We start from the raw sequence: 17,366 nt of genomic DNA, 5'->3' as shown, positions 1-17,366 counted from the left end.
TTTTCTGGTTTTAAAAGATAATTCTTAATATAAATAGTAACATAGCTACCTGTATTTGGTAGATAATTGTGTGTGTGTGTATAAATAATATACTTTATTTCCTAAGAAGTGCTGATACAAAAACAGAAGTACAAAAATATCACACGGTATTTTCACTCTTACTGGAAGCACCAAGAACAGTGATGGGCAACCTTTTGAGCTTGGTATGTCAAACTTCGCCAAAAAACTGAGCATAACTCGGGTAGTGTGTCACTTTGAGGAAAAAACATTATTTCGCAAATGTTTCATCCTCAGGAGCAGCAAATGTTTCATCCTCGGCATGCGGCCACCTCAGCGGCCGTGTGTCATCAGAAATGGCTACACGTGTCAGTGCTGACACGCGTGTCATAGGTTTGCCATCACTGACCAAGAATCTTCTACTTGGCTATGCTTATTTATATTAGACTAGAGGCTGGGCCTGTTGGGAGGAGGAGACAGTGGAAGGTTGGCTGGCCGGCCCACCCTGATCAGGGGCCATCAGGGCTGGGCTGGCTGGGGGGAGGGGCCTTGGGCGATTGGCCGGCAGACCCCACCCCCAATTGGGGTTGGGGGGCCGATTGGGGACAGGGCCAGCCGTGGAGAGGGGCTGTGGGCAGTGGTCCGGCTGGCCCCGCCCCCAAATAGGGTGGGTGGCTGATTGGGGGCCAGCAGTTGGGGGAGGGGCCACGAGTGGTTGGCCAGCCAGCCCCGCCCCCGATTGGTGTGGGGGAAGCAGATGGGGGCAAGACCAGCCAGAAGGAGGGATTGCAGGCAGTTGGCCAGCTGGCCCTGGCCCTGATCAGAGTGAGCGGCCGATCAGGGGCGGAGCTGGCTGCAGGGAGGGACCGAGGGCCAATGGGGTGGTGGGGGCCCATCAGGGGAGGGCCACAGGCAGTTGGCTGGCTGGCCCTACCCCTGATTGGGGTGGGGGGTCTGATCTGGGGTGGGGCTGCAGGAGATTGGACAAATGGCCCTGCCCCCTACTGGTGTGGGTGGGGCGATCAGGGGTGGGGCCGGTCCGGGGGAGGGGCTGCGGCCCCATGGGGTGGAGTGGGCCGGCTGGGGTGAATGGGCCTCAGGAGGTCCGATGGCCGGCCCCACCCCTGATCTGGATGGTTCGCTGGCTGCAGTGGGTGTCATAGCGACTGGTCATTCTGGTCGTTCTGGCGTTCTGGTCACTGGCTTTTTATATATATAGATATTTATTCAATCGGTAGGGTTTTGTTTTTGTGCATCTTAACATGTCTTATAGAATTCATCAAATCTGCTACAGAAAGGTTTGTGTCACATTTTTATTGAATGAAGGCAAATATTCATTGCCACTCATCAACTTAACCATCTATCATGCATTGCAAAGGCCACAGAAGAAATATAAAGACCAGTTTTCATCTCAAATGTTTATTTGTAATTGGAGAGACAGAAAACCCCCACATGCATGAAATAGCTGAAAAACTACAAGTTACATGTATGGCAGTTTTAGAATTTTGGAAAGAAATATTTTAGATATGCTAGGATAGGAAGAAAGCTAGATGACAAGATTTAAAAGATGTTTAAGAAATGTTGACTGGTGCTGATATCATATACCAAGAGTAGGTGTGTGTGTGTGTGTGTGTGTGTGGTTCTAATGAGCATTATATGGTATTATTTTTCATTTGTTTAATAATTATTTTCCCCCTTTCCTTCTCTCTCTCTCCCACTTCCTTCTCCTTCTTCTTGAGAATATGCTATGTATCATTTAAAAATATTTTGGGATTCATATAAAAATTTGGGTTGAAGTATATAGTGCTATTCATATGCCTCACACTGCATTCAAATGTGTATCTTTAGCTACATTACCTACGGGTAGGCATTTTGTAAGCCCAAACTACTTTAATATCTGCCTTTAATTTCTACTTTATGCTGGTTATATTTAACATGGTAACTAATCTTTGGATAGCACTAAAAAGTTTGCCTAGAATTCCCACAGATTATATCATTTGATCTCATAATTATCATGTCAGGTAATTTCTTAGTAGCTCATTTTGCACTTAATATACTGAGACTTAGAATAAGCATTTACCTGAATTTGTTCAATGATGAAATTAGCAATTCTAAGGTCCTAAATATCCTTTAAGGATTAAAAAAATTACATGCAAGAGAAAAGATTATGAAATAGAATGGGAATGACACTTTTCTGTTAACTTGGGATTTCAGTAAAGTTCTAAAGCAATGAGGGAATATAAAGGGTGAAAACGTTTTCTAACATACTAAAGAAAAGGACTAAAGGTAACCCCATGGGATTTTTGGAGGGGGAAACCCTATTCAGCTACCATCATTCCAACAGCCTAGGTAAGAGAAGATCACCCATTCAAGGGTAAATTAGGTGAAGTAAATTTCCCGTGGAGGACACCGAAAGCTCTCTCTTCTCTCCCTTAGGGAGATGAGGGGTTATTTCTTCCTTCTTTGCCAATTGAGTGGGGCCCCACCACTCAATATGGTGATGTCTTCAAGAGGGAAACTGGGGACTCATGCTGGCACCCCCAGAGCTGCTTCTGGAATGGAAGCCAATAGTACCTGAGAGAGTTGGCAATGTGTCCCCTGACATCTTGGAAAGGGCATAGAGCCCAGTGTCTGCCTCTCTCAGTAGGAAAGGTCTGAAGGATTCAGGCTGGATGAGGTGACTGCAAAAAGGAGAGGTCAGACCAGTAGTGGGTGCAGCTGTACTTCCCCAAGTTGGAAGAGCGAGTATATGTTTTCCCCCATGAGGACACGGTGAGAGGTAGCCAGGATTCAAGCATCTTGATAGGACCTTGACTAAGAAGAATGCATGGACATCTCCAAAAACCAATTCCTGTGCTGCGCAGCAGAGCCATCATTTGGATATTTACTGCGAGAGACAGAAGACATTTGCTGTTTGAGAAAGTATAAAGAGCTCTGGCCAGAAGCAGCAGAGGAGGTGGGAGGCAAAGCTGAGTGAAAAAGCCAGGGGTGATATTCAAAATATTTTACGATTGGTGAGGTATATAGGCTGACCAACCAGAAAGGATTCCTGTCTGGGCTCCAGTAAAAAGTAGGTTTGGTTTCTCCTTTCTCACGACTACTCTCCAGCCCTAGGTCAGACTTGAACTTGGGGATCAGGAAAGGAGCTCTCTCTATTGGATATGATATTAAAGTTTAGGTGTAGACTGAGGCAGACGTTTTAGTACAGAAAACAAGCCTTTTTAAATCTATTGGGCTTATTGGAAATGTCTGGAGGAGGGAAAGTTCCTACAGAGTGTTTCATAGCACCAGTGGGGAAAACATTAATGCTATTGCTGATTGTACCCTACCAAGTTCAGGATGCTTACTAAATAATTTACATTAAAAAATTTATTGTTATAAGACAACCAGAGGCCTGGTGCATGGATTCGTGCACTGGTGGGGTCCCTCAGCCTGGCCTGTGGAGATGGGGCTGAAACCAGCTCTCCAACATCCCCCGATGGGTCCCGGATTGTGAAAGGGCGGTTCTCAGGTGACTCACCCCGGAATCGGGCTTCCTCCTCTCTGGTTCCGGGTGTGTCACCCAAGAACTGCAGCGACCAAGTCACGGCAGCTCAGCAGCTCCTGCATTGAGCATTTCCCCACTGGTGGTCATTGCACATCATAGCTACCGGTAAGATGGTCGAACTGTTGGATGGTTGCTTAGGCTTTTATATATATAGGTCATGAACTATAGGGGGGAAAATGTGACAGGATTTTGACTAGCATTTTATAACGAGATTTAGAAGGTCCATGCAGGTGAAATTTTTTGGGGGGCAAAATTGTACACACAGTTTAGTAGGTAAAACACTCATGAAAACACTGAAATGAACACAGGTTTTTTTTGGAGTAAGGTCAGACTCTCCCTTTACTAACCGAATGCCATGTTGAACTGTTTAAAGTTACACAACACACATATGTGATTTCTCCTGTAAACAACGGGGAAAGAACAATTTATTGTAGCCCCCAGGAGTAAACAAGAGTTTTGGTAACACTATAAAGAAACTATAGATAAAAGGAGGAAAAGCTTTATCTTATATTGTTACAAGTTCACTTAGTTTTGGAGGAAGCGCCGAAGGCCAGCAAACAGACGGCAGAATCCAATTATTAAAGAAAGGCCCAGGAGCCCGACCAGAGAATTAGAGACCAGTTAGAGTAACAGGGATCTCCAAGGAACGGCCAGAGGAAAGGTTTTGGAGGATCCAGCAGAATTGGAAACAAGCATTTTAATCAAACTAAGCCAACATATGGGAAAGAATGCCTCATGCGCAGAGAACGCTATTATTGAGGAGAGCACTTTTTTTTTCTTTTTTAAATTATTGATTCAAAACACTTCCCTTCCCTCTAGTTTGTGCTTTTTGCTATTGTGCTGTACTTTGATACATACCTTAATATCTTTTTATAGAAAAAAAAAAGGTCTTGCCTTAGGGGTAGGTCTCTTGTTTGGGAGAAATTCAGGAAGAAAATTCAATGGTGTAAGAACTAACTGGGATATTGGAACATCTCTCATGGAGCATGTGTTCTAATGCAAATATGCAGTCAAATAAAAACAATTTAGTAAAGTATTGTGCAAAAAACAGAGAGCCAGGAAAGGGGGCACTGAGAGTTCTCAGTGAGGCTGGGAGAGAGGACAAATAGTAATTCTAAAAAGTGACCACCATTGACCTGGAAGGCACTATATCAGGGTAGGCTAGATTCTGACCTGGATACCTGTGGCAGACTCCTTTGTTACCTGTCTTTCTCTGCTATATCAAAACAACAGAAGATTTTCTGCTTTTAAGACACAAGTTCCTCCCCTCCTACTCCTCTTCCTACTCTTCTCCTTAAATGTCACTTCTACCTGCCACACAGCTAGAAGCTGATGAAGTGGCTGGCGGCATCTGAGCAGGTTAGCGTAGGCAGTTCTTGTTTCTTGAATCAAAATGCATGAGGAGCACATATGCCACCACAAGTGAATTGCTGCTCGGTTTGTTTGCTTGTGGAGCCTCACAACTTCATTGGTGTTTTATCAATAAAAGTGTCTGTGTTTTTAACAGCTGGAAGACACGATAGGCACTGGTCCAGAGTTAGTCCGGGGTTCTCAGCTCTAACTGCGTAGGAGAATCATCCAGGGAGCTTTGAAAAATGCAGATGCTTGGGCCCGAAGCCAGAGAAGTTGACTTAATTAGCTTCCGTGGGTCCAGGGATTAGTATTTTCAGATGCCGTTCAGTGATGGGGAATGCAGCGAGGGCTGGGGGTACATTCAAAGGTCAGTGTCATGGGATTTAATCTCATGACACTACAACAAAGGCCTCGAGGAGTCTCATTTCGCAGAGAAGGCAATTGCATGTCTGAGAGATGCCATGATTTTCCCAGAGCCACACCACTAGGATGTAGAAGGGTGTATTTCATTTCTGAGATCGTATTTGGAAATTGTGGGTTGGGAAAGCTAATTCAGTTCCACTCAAATAAAATGGCTTACTTGTGAAACGGTTTTCGGCCATCTGCGCCTCTGAAAATAGAGTGGCAAGTTCTATTATGGAACTGCAGAGAGTTTGACCCCGAATGAACAACTGATAAAAAGGGAAATTAAATAACATACCTGATTTTGGAGTAGGGATCCCAAAATAGGTATCTTACAATTATTTCTATTGTTTGCTTTTATATTTATACATTTCAAAGGAGAGATTCGGCAAACCTTTCTTTTTTAATGCTTGGAACAGCATTTCCCTCCCATTATTTCTGAGCAAGATGAACCCAGGCAGCATTAGAAATTTCATGCAGTTGGTTTTTCTTCCTGATGGTAACATTCAAGTACTGTAAAATAAAACAAAAAATCACTTTTGTTAAGAGATTTGAATTATTGCTTTGGTTATAAAGAAATTACATATGTAGAGGGTATTATTATAGTGACTTCAACAACACCTCTGCTTCCCATATTATGACCATGTCACATCCCTGCACATGTGAATCTTTGCTTACAAATGACGTTTATTTCCATTAAAAAGTATTTTTTGCATCTGATAAAAATACAGAAGGTAAAACAAGGGGTGATAGTTGAAAGCAAGTACACCTGACAACCTAGTACCATTGTTTCACTACTCCTTAAAGTTAAGCATTTTCACCAGGTTTTTCTTTTGTTTGTGTAGCTCTCCTAGCAATACTTCAAGCCTCTCTGAATATGCAACACATATATTTATCTTTTTACATGAATAACAGCATTCTAAAAATTCATACTATTCTGTATCTTGGAGGTCACTCTATCAGCACATATGGACCTACCTCATGACTTTTAGTGACGATATAGTGTTGGATTGTTTGGATGCGCCTTAATCAGTACCCACTGATGGACATTTATGAGTTGCAAGCTTTGTGGTGTTATAAACAACCAGAGGCCCAGTGCACGAGATTCGTGCACTGGAGGGGTCCCTTAGCCCAGCCTGCGCCCTCTCACAGTCTGGGACCCTTCGATCCTTACCGCCTGCCACCACTGCTGCGCTCGCCAGCCATGAGCCCGGCTTCTGGCTGAGTGGCGCTCCCTCTGTGGGAGCACACTGACCACCAGGGGTCAGCTCCTGCGTTGAGCGTCTGCCCCCTGGTGGTCAGTGCGCATCATAGCGACCAGTCATTCCTTCGTTTGGTCGATTTGCATATTAGCCTTTTGTTATATAGGACACTATCACATATTTTATGAAGTGCTTGAACCAACTCGCACTTTGGACAACAATGTATATATCTGTTCCCCTAAACTTTGTTTAACTCTATATTATCACATTTAAATTTTTTTATCAAAATGCAGTAAGTTAAAAAATGCTTGCTCATTTTTAAAAATTTATATTTTAGGACCAGAATGGAACCTGGGACCCTTCAGTCCACAGGCCCACACTCTATCCACTGAGCCAAACCAGCCAGGACTAAGCCTCTTTAAGAAGTAATTATGGAGAGAAAAAAGATGGCGACCGGCTGGAAGGTAGGGAGAGAGTGCGAGTGAGGAACCCATAGAGGAGAGTGTAGACGTGTGTGGTGTGTGTGTGTGTGTGTGTGTGAGCTAGGGTCAGTTAGATTCTGCACGTCTTCCAAGGGGCTCCCTAACTGGGCAGTCCTAGACGGCACAGCCCCGCGCATAAAAATTTATATTTTATACATTGAATTATATTGGTTACACAATCATATTTTTAAAAAGCAATTCAATTTCTTTTATTGTGAACTGCCTGAATCTCATATTATATTTGGGAATAATATAAGAATAAATAACAATGCAAATACCCATGTATATACAACCTAGATTCACAATGATAATAATAATAAATAACATTATCGATGTCCAAAAAAATTCTTGTGAATGGGTCTCCCCTCCTTCTCATCACTCAAAGGCAATGAACACCCTGAATGGAGTCCACTATTCTCTTTTTTTTCTCAATAGTTTTATAATTTCAGACTGAGTCCCTAAACTCAGTTTTGTATGTTTTTGAAGTTTATTATTTGATCTTTTTTCTTTCACTTAAAATCCTATATAATAAAGAGTTAATATGCTAATTACACCGAACAGCAGAACGACTGTCCAGACAACCTTCCGGACGAAGCCAGGATTGTGAGGGCCGGCCAAGGCGGCGAGGGGCTGCGAGGGCCAAGCCCCTTGCACGAATTTTGTGCATTGGGCCTCTATTATTTTTATATTTAATCCATGCTCATAACTGAATATTGGTGTCTTTTCAGTGTTCTGAAAAATTCTCAGGTATCACCACTTCAAAAGTTACATTACCCATTCTACAATTCTTCATCATCCTGTTTCCATGTCTTTTCATTTCTTTTTAATACATTTTCATCATTTTATTTCTTTATGTTACATTAAAAAAACAGCATATTTATTTTCTAATACACGAAATCTCTCTGCAGCTGTTCAATCTTCTCGTTAATTTATCCTTTTAAAGTTTTATATTCATTTTCAAATTTCTAGAATAATTACAGTAGTCCCCTTATCTGCAGGGAAAAATTTCTAAGACCCTAGTGCACACCTGAAACTGCGAATAGAACTAAACCCTACATATACTCTGTTTTTTCTGTACGTATGAAAACTATAAATAGGGTAAAGCTATTAAACTACTAAAGACTATTAAACTATGATAAAGTTTAACTTTTAAATTAGGCACACTAAGAGATTGACAATGATAGCTAATAATAAAAATTGAACAATTATAGCACTATACTATATTAAAAGTTATGTGAGTTAGCATAGGTATGCTAAAGGGATGATTCACATCCCAAGTGGGACAGATAGCACACGATTTCATCACTCTATTCAGAATGGCATGCAACTTAAACTTATGAAAGGTTTAATTCTGGAATTTTCCATTTAATATATCCAGACCATGGTTATAGCAGGTAACTGAAAATAAAATTGTGGTTAAGAAGTGACTATCGTATTTGTTTCTTTTTCATATATCCTTAGTCATTTTTTTGCAGTCCTTTTTCCTTGCTTATATTTAAAGTCATTTTGTATTTTTAAAATATAGAAATATAATTATTTTATAGTTCTACTTGATAATGATGATATCTGAAATTCCACTAAATTTGGTCCTGCTCTCTGCCTTTTATTCTTATTTTCATACTTGAATGCTTGCTATTGCTATTAGAAACGGTATCTTTTTTGCAATTATTTTTTTTAATTGTTAGTTACTCATGTATAGAAATATAACTGATGCTTTTTATAAGACGTATTTTTATCAATGTTCTTGCTAAAGTAATGAGTTAATTCTAATTCTCTAATTATACATTCTTGGGTTTTCTACATATACAATCACTTGTAAATAATGACAGCTTTCTAACATTTCTTTGTTATATCTTTAGTTATGTCTTTTATTTCTTTTCTTGCTTAATATCATCAGCTACAACCTCTAGAGCAATAGTAATAGAAATGGTTATACCAGTCATCTTTATTTCATTCCTTATTTCAGGTGCTTAGCTTTCAATATTTCAATTTTAAATATCATGTTTGCTGTAAGATATCTATAGATACCCTTTAATGGATTAAGAAAACTTTGTTTTATTACTAGTTTGCTAAGAGATCTTTGTTGCTTTATCATGAAAAAAGGTTGAACTTTATTATTATTTTTTGCATCCTTAGAAATATAAAATGATTGTCAGTTATCATCCAACCTGAACCCATCTAGATTGTGATATATTTTAATTTTTATATGATGTTGGAATCAGTTTGCTGATATTTGGTTTAAGAATTTTGTATCCATGTTTATGAAAAAAAATCAGCCTGTAATTTGCCTTTCTTAATTTTATAACAAACCATTTTCAGGTTTTGTGTAAAAGTTTTGAAGGTCTATAAAAATTATTTGAGAAGTATTTCCTATGTTTATATTCTTTGAAAAAGTTTTTATAATATTTGGTGATTTTTCCTCCCTCAAAATTTTGGTAGAATTCATAGGGAAGCCATCTGGGCCTGCAGTTTTCTTTGTAGAAACATTTTTAAAACAGCTTTATTGAAGTATAATTTACATACCATAACATTCACTCATTTTAAGTGTAAACTTCAGTAAATTTACAGAGTTTTACAGCCATCATAAAAATCCAATTTTAGAATACTTTAATCACTTTAAAAATATCCCTCATGCCAATTTGTAGTCATTTTTATTCTCACCCTTTAGTTTCAGGCAACCAGTAATCATTCTGTCTCTATAGAGTTGCTTTTTCTGGTCATTTATTGTAAATGGAATCATACAATACATGGCCTTCTGTGGTTAGCTTCTTTCTTTTACTTAACATAATTTTTTTTTTGTTAAGTAAAAGAAAGAATATTTGTTAAGTAAAAGAAAGAATATTTGTTGAGGCTCATCTATGTCGTTGCTATGTGATCTGTAATTTTCTGAGTAGTAATCTTTAATGTGGATATACCTTATATGTTTATCTATTCACCAGCTGATGAACATTGGGCATTTCTACATTTTAGCTATTTCTAATACAGTTTTAAACATTTACATGCAAGTCTGTGTACACATATGTTTTCATTTCTAGGAGTTGAATTTATTGTTTGTATGGTATAATTATGTTTAACATATTTTAAGAAATCACCGAACTGTTTTCCAAAGTGGTTGCACCATTTGACATTCATACAAAAATATTCTATTTTCTCCACATCTTCAACAATAATTAGTATATGTTTTTTTTATTATTGCCATATAGTGGGTTTGAAGTGGTATTGGTTATTTTTCATTTGTTTTTACCTCCTGACTCATGGCATTGAGCATCTTTTCATGTGCTTGTTGGCCCTTAGTATATCTTCTTCAGAGCAATATCTATTCAAGCCCATTGTTCATTTTTAAATTGAGCCACTTGCCTTATTGAGTTGTCAGTGTTCTTTATATATTCTGGATACAAGTCCTTTATCAGACATATGGTTTGCAAATATTTTCTCTAAATCTGTGGCTTACCCATTCATTTACTTAATGATATCCATGGAAGCATGAGTGTTTTTGATGTAGTCCAATTTATTATTATTTTTTAAATCATGTTTTTGGTATTGTATGTAACAAATCTTTGCCTAACTCTAAGGTTTTTCCCCCCGATGTTTTCTTTTATAAGTTTTATAATATTAGTTCTAAGACTTAGGTTTGTAGTCTATTTTGAGTTAATTGCAACTAGTGTGAAGTAAGGGTCTAAATCAGCATTTTTCAATCTTTTTCATCTCATGGCACACATAAACTAATTACTAAAATTCTGTGGCACACCAAAAAATATATTTTTTGTTAATTTGACAAAAAAGAGATATTACTTTGATTTATTCACACCAGACAGCTATTGTTGTGTTGGTTGTTGTGAGTTTTTATTTGATGATCTAAGGTAAAAGAGGTTAGTGCTCCTAACTAAATAGTCAGGTATTGCATGTTCTAAAAATTCTTGTGGCACACCAGTGTGCCTGCCTGGGTGCACTGGTTAAAAATAGTTGGTTTAGTTTTGTCTTTTTATGTATGCAGATGTTTAATTTAAAATTTAAAAAGATTAGCGACACCAAATGTAGGTGAAGATATGGAACTTCTATACATTATTGGTGAGAATACAAAATGGGAGAATCAATTAAATAGCAGTTTCCCATAAAATTTAACATTTCTCCAAGTAATTCAATTTTTTAAAATCTTCACCTAAGGGTATTTTAAAATTGATTTTAGAGAGATGAAGGGAGAAAGCGAGAGCGAGAGCGAGAGCGAGAGAGAGAGAGAGAAAAACCAGTTGCCTCCTGCACGTACTCTGAACTGTGATAAAACCCACAACCTAGCTATGTGCCCTGACTGGGATTCAAACTGCCAATCTTTTGGTGTACAGGATGAAACTGCAACCAACTGAGCCATCCAACCAGGGTCCAAGCAATTCCATTTTTACCCAAGATAGATGAGACCTATGTTCACACATGAGTTATACATGATTGTTCATAGCATTATTATTCATAATAGCTCCAAACTAGGAATGGCTAGGATGTTTGTCAATAGAAGAATGGGTAAATAAACTGTTTATTCATATAATGGAATATAGTACTCAACAATAAAAAGGGAAAAAATATACAGCTAACTACATGGAGAATTTCAAAAACAATGGTGAATGCAAGCGATCATACAGAGCCAAGTGCCTATTTTATTATTCTATTAATACAAATATTTAGAAAAGGCAAAAGAGTATGAATTTGTAGAAAAAGTACAAATTTATGATGAGAGAAAATTAGAATAGTGTTTGTCTTGGGATTAGGGGGGATGAGTACTTATTTAGAAAAAGGGTGAGAAAACTTCCTGGAATGCTATAATGTTTTATATGTTGTTGGGGTTTAAAATACCTTATGCATTTTATATATGCATTTGTCAAATATACATGCATTGTCAAAACTCAGTGGATATACACTTAAGGTCTTTGTATTACACTGTGTAAATTTTACCTCAAAAGGGAGAATACTATTGAAAGATTAATTGAATTCTTGTTGAAGCTATGCATGCTGACCTTTGACTTGCATTAAACTCTAATTTGGATTGATGGATTGGTAGAGGCATTGTTGGATAGATAAATATTTAGTTGAGTAAGTATAGTAAAAAAGTTAATGGTAGAATCTAGGTGGTAGCTATATGGATAGTCTCTGTAAAATTTTTAACTTTGCTGTACATTTGAAGATTTATATAATAATACTAGAGGCCCGTTGCATGAAGATTTGTGCAATAGGCCTTCCTTCCACTGCCCTCCAGCACCACTTTTCCTCCGGCACCTGGGACCCAGGCCTTTGCTCTGGCCGCCACCTTCCGCCTTCACTCCGGCTGGAGTCTGCTGCCTTCGTCTTCACTGCAGACTCGGGCCGGAGACTGCCGTCTTTGTCTTCCCTGTGGCCAGAGTGCCACTCCTGTAGATCCCTTAGCCCCCTGCCCTCCCTCTCATAGCAGGCATCCTGCCCCGCCTGGCCGCTCCACGCCTGGTGTTGCTGGGCAGCGGGGCTGCCACCATCTTTGTCCTAATTTGCATATTCCCTCCTGATTGGCTGGTGGGCGTCATGGAGGTATGGTCAATTTGCATCTTTCTCTTTTATTAGTGTAGATATTTGGCATTAAAGTCTTGCATTACACTGTTTCCTCAAACCTGGAACTCCTTTTTCACTGCCACAGAACAAAGGGAGAAATCTTGGATTCACTTTAAGACATGCCCTAGAGCCCTAACCTGTTTGGCTCAGTGGATAGAGTGTCCGCCTGTGGACTGAAGGGTCCCAGGTTCGATTCGGGTCAAGGGCGTGTACCTTGGTTGCGGGCACATCCCTGGTGGAGGGTGTGCAAGAGGCAGCTGATCAATGTTTGTTTCTCTCTCATCGATGTTTCTGACTGTCTATCTCTCTCCCTTCCTCTCTGTGAAAAATCAATAAAATATATTTAGAAAAAAAAAAAGACATGCCCTAGAGAGGACCCTTCCTCTTCCTCAGACATTTATCGATATTTCCATGATTGCATGATGAGAAGGTATGAACCTTTAGTCCACATTTTATCTAAGTTAATGCATCTCTTTAGGGCAGCTCATTTATTTGATCACAATATCCAGAAGGTTTCAAAGATTACCTCAGTTAATTTATTCAAAAACATTTTTTAAGGAACTTAATGTTTTCATTTCAAAATGTTTGGTTAGTTGTTGAGTTATCTTGTAGAACACACAAAAGTATCCAATAATCCAAAGGAGTTGAAGTTACTGTTTTTGTTGACTTTATTTCTGATGGTTCAAATGATTCTACTCTCTATTTCATCATTCATAAAATGGCTTTTGAGAGCTTGCCATAAGCCAGTTTCAAGGGCTACAGGATCAATTGATCATATCCACAATGAATTTAAAAATCTACAGAAGAGATTTCTTATATCCTTCCCTTTAACTTATTGTTAAAATGTTAAATCTTCAAATGAAAGATATTACCCACAAATCTTTCATGCTAATGTTACAGTTGTTTTCATTTTTTTTAAAATTCCAATTTGTTTATTTCATTATTTTATTAATTTTTACATAATTTCTGATTTAGACACTTGACTTTATATCCATAATATTTACTTATGTATATTACTCTGGAGTGACCTCTTGATTTATAGGGTAAGAGAGACTAGAAAACAGGAAAATCAAGCAATGTAGTTGTGTAGACTTCACTTTCTAGGAATTGACAGCTTCTTTCCCCTTCCCTGTGGGAGATCTAGGAATGCTTGTCTTTCTTACTCTCATTTTTCTACAGTTTCTAGAAAGGCTACAGAAATAAAAGAGTTTGTAATTATAAGCCTGTGACTTTGTAGCAAATGTAAGGTTTGTTTTAAATGTTTTGATAAAATTAACAGTTATTTTTCAGCCATTGAATCTAAAGAGAATGAATAAAATAGCCTCCCATTGTAACATAAAAAAACTGTATATCCTCTTTAATAAAATGTTGTGATGATTTGTGCTGTTGATTTTCCAAGAGAAGGAGAATTGAAGGTGCTGATCAGAATTTTTCAGCTGAGAGAGCACAAAAAAGGCTTGGGAATTGAGAGTTTGTCTTGGAGAGATCTAAACCCTTATGATAAATTCTTAATTACTTAGCTTCTTGTCTGTATTTGCTTTTTTCTCAAAAACAAATGTTATTTATTCCAGAGATGGACAGCTGGGTTTGTGGAATATGTATGAAGTGTTGCTTGGGTTGGAAATATTTCAGATCAAATAATATTGTCACAATATCTGTTGAACCAGTTGTACTCTGAAATGGAGCAAGAGTTATGAATGGCTTTGTCTTCATAATTTCTGGAGGGAAAATGGTCATATCTGAAAGCAGGTTTTTTATTATTAATTTATAGATATAGTAATTAAATATTTTTATTTCAAGACAGAACATTCTCAAGGCATTTACATGGTTGGTATGAGGCTAGAAGAGTAGCAAAACTCAACAAAGGATTTTGCCTACCAGCAGGAAAGATTCCAAACAAAAAAAGAGTACAGGTAATGTGTTATACAAGTAGGCACAGCAAGAATTAGAGATAGTGATGAGGTTAGGAGTATGATTTCTGAGAATGTCTTAGAAGCCCTCTGTTGATTTGGAACCCATGTATTAAAGCAAGTGAGGACTCTTGCATTTGGGTCCAGTGAATATTGAAACCAATAAAGGTAGAAGGTCAAAGAAAGGAGGAACAGAAGCTACTTCATTTGTTAACATGACACATTTTTACTGGAGGCTAGTTGCAATTGGCACTGCATATTCAACGGTGAGAAATATATGCATAGGCTTTGTAGCAGTCAGAGTCTCAGCAAAGTATGAAGAGAGCTTATTAAATGAATTATTTACATAATTTGGGCAGTGTTTAAGAAAATCAACAAGTGACAATGCTGGACTTCAAGGCTGGTAACAGTAGGAAATCATTAGTACCTCAAGGGAAGGGAATAGCTACACTGAGAGGGCTATTTGATAGGAACAATGGTATGAGTGTGCAGTCAAACCTTGATGACCTGTTATAAACAGGATAAAAACTCATTCTCACTCCCTTCCTGTCCTTCAGTCCCCTGAGAATGCCTTCCACTGGCCATACCCAACTGGAAGTGAGAAGACAAAGGTGCCCGCTGATAGTCTACATGGGTCAGTCCTTGGGGCAGAGAGAAGAAGATAGAAGGTTGGATGAGGGGTAGGGTGGATGGCATGTGGAAGACAACCCAGAAGAATTCCTCCCTCTTCATTTTAGGGTAGTGGCTTTCAACGGGGAAGATTTTGCTCCCTCAGAGGACATTTAGTTTGGTGACACTTTAAAAATTATCATGACTGAGGGGACAGGCGTTATTAGTATCTTGTGGGTACAGGCCAGGGATGCTGGTAAACATCATATGATGTGCAAGATTACACACACACACACACACACACACACACACACACACACACACACAGAATTGATTAGTCTGAAATGCCCATAGTAATGGGGTTGAGAAACTGTTTTAGTGTAAGGAAAAGAATATTTGTCAAATGGTCACAAAAGTGAATATAAAATTATGAACTTTGCAGTAGCCTATAAAAGAAAATCACACACTGCTATAAGAACACAGGGTCAGATCAGGCTTCTGTGAAAATAGGATGATTGAACTTCGGTTTGATCAGAGATAAGTCAATTAAGGAAAAGGAGAGGAAGAATAATCTGGCCAGAGGAAACATCATGTGCAAATACCTAAGGCAATAAGCAGAATGGACTCTCCCATGTAAAGGAAGATGGGTGAGCTGGAGTTCAGAGAGAGTACAAAACCCGCTTGCTAGGCCAGGGCCTGATCCAGTGGGGAAGTAAGGACCATTAAGGAGTTGTCTCTGTGAGCACACACACAGCAGCTAAAGCAAATAACAGCCACGTGGACACATCAGAAAAAGTTAAGTCAGGATCCAGCAAAACCTTGCCACTGTTAGACAAGATGGGGATGAATAGGTAATTAGAATAACCTCTCCCCCATCCCACCCCACACTTACCCAAGAGGTGATATGATAATTAAGAGTATTCAGTTTCATGTGGACATATGGTTTTTAAAATTCATTTTATTTAATGTGTTAAAACAAAAATATAATTTTCACATATGACATTCAGTTTACCTTTAAATCAGGACTTGGATTACCTAGACTTTATAGGTTTGGGGGCGGAGAAATCCTAATTTAAATTTGTCACCATTCTATTACTTGTTAATTTTTTTCTTTTAATATGAATGACATAAAATGTACAAATTGTTTCCACAAAAAAAAGAATATTCAGTTTCTGGAGCCAAATTCCTGGGTGTAAATTCTGGTTGGCCTGTGTGACCATGCGGTAGGTAAACTCTTTGAGCCTGTTTTCCATCTGAAACATATAGGTAGTAATGTTATAGTCTTCATAGAGGTATTAGAAAATAAGTTAAAATAGGAAGAGGTTAGCCCAGTTCTTGGCACAGAGTAAAGGTTTATTAACAATAATAATTACTATTATGATTACTGCTGTTGTTCTAGAGAAGGAGCCAGCAAATTATTGTCAGTCAAATTTGGTGGCTGCCTGGTTTTGTAAATAAATTTTTAATGGAACATAGCCATGCCCATCTGCTTGCATGGATGATTTCACATTACACTGGCAGTTAAATAGTTGGAACATAGACTGCACGGTCTACAAAACTGAAAACATTTCCTATCTGGCTCTTTTTAGAATAAGTTTGCAAACCCTAGTTTTAGAGGGCTTAGCACTACTTCCTCATGGACCTTACCCATTATGGGTTTCTTTAATAGTTTCCTGATGACATTGTAGTAACTCTCCTTAGATATTCTAAGTCCTTATTCCACTTTCTAAAAATGAATCTACCCTATATTCCCAACTAGCTGCCAACATCTTCCCTCCCTTTTCTAGTCTATCTCAATGAGAGTTTCTTAGGGAAGCCTCTTATCTTATTAACTCCTTCAATTCTTGGTTTAAAAAAAAGACTCACTTCATGACTTCACTGTCGATATTTATAACTGTGATGCTGCAATTTTAGGATTTGTCAACTAGAGATTGGTCCTAGGTGTCACCCAGCCCCCACCTAGTTGATGGACCAGTTCCCTGGAGGGAATCACCAGAGCCATGCCATGTCACTTTTGACCTGATGCAGATCTGCATACTGAAGGAGGGAAATAGAGAACAATATCTACAGTTATGGAGGATTTACTATGTGCCAGGCATTATTCTAAACACAGCAAATTGATTATCTCATTTAATCCCCCCTTATATTAGCCCCATTTTGTAGATTAGGAATCTGAGACTCAGAGATAGAACACTTTGTCCAGGTTCTCCCTGCTGATTAGAGGCCTGAGCCCAGCAGGTATTTGTGGGGCCCTTGCTTTTAATCTCACTCTGAGAGCTTACGACCACATTCTAGA

This window comes from Cnephaeus nilssonii, assembly GCF_951640355.1.
Source record: "Cnephaeus nilssonii genome assembly, chromosome: 14".
NCBI lineage: Eukaryota > Metazoa > Chordata > Mammalia > Chiroptera > Vespertilionidae > Cnephaeus > Cnephaeus nilssonii.
Note: the sequence above shows the minus strand (reverse complement) of the source record.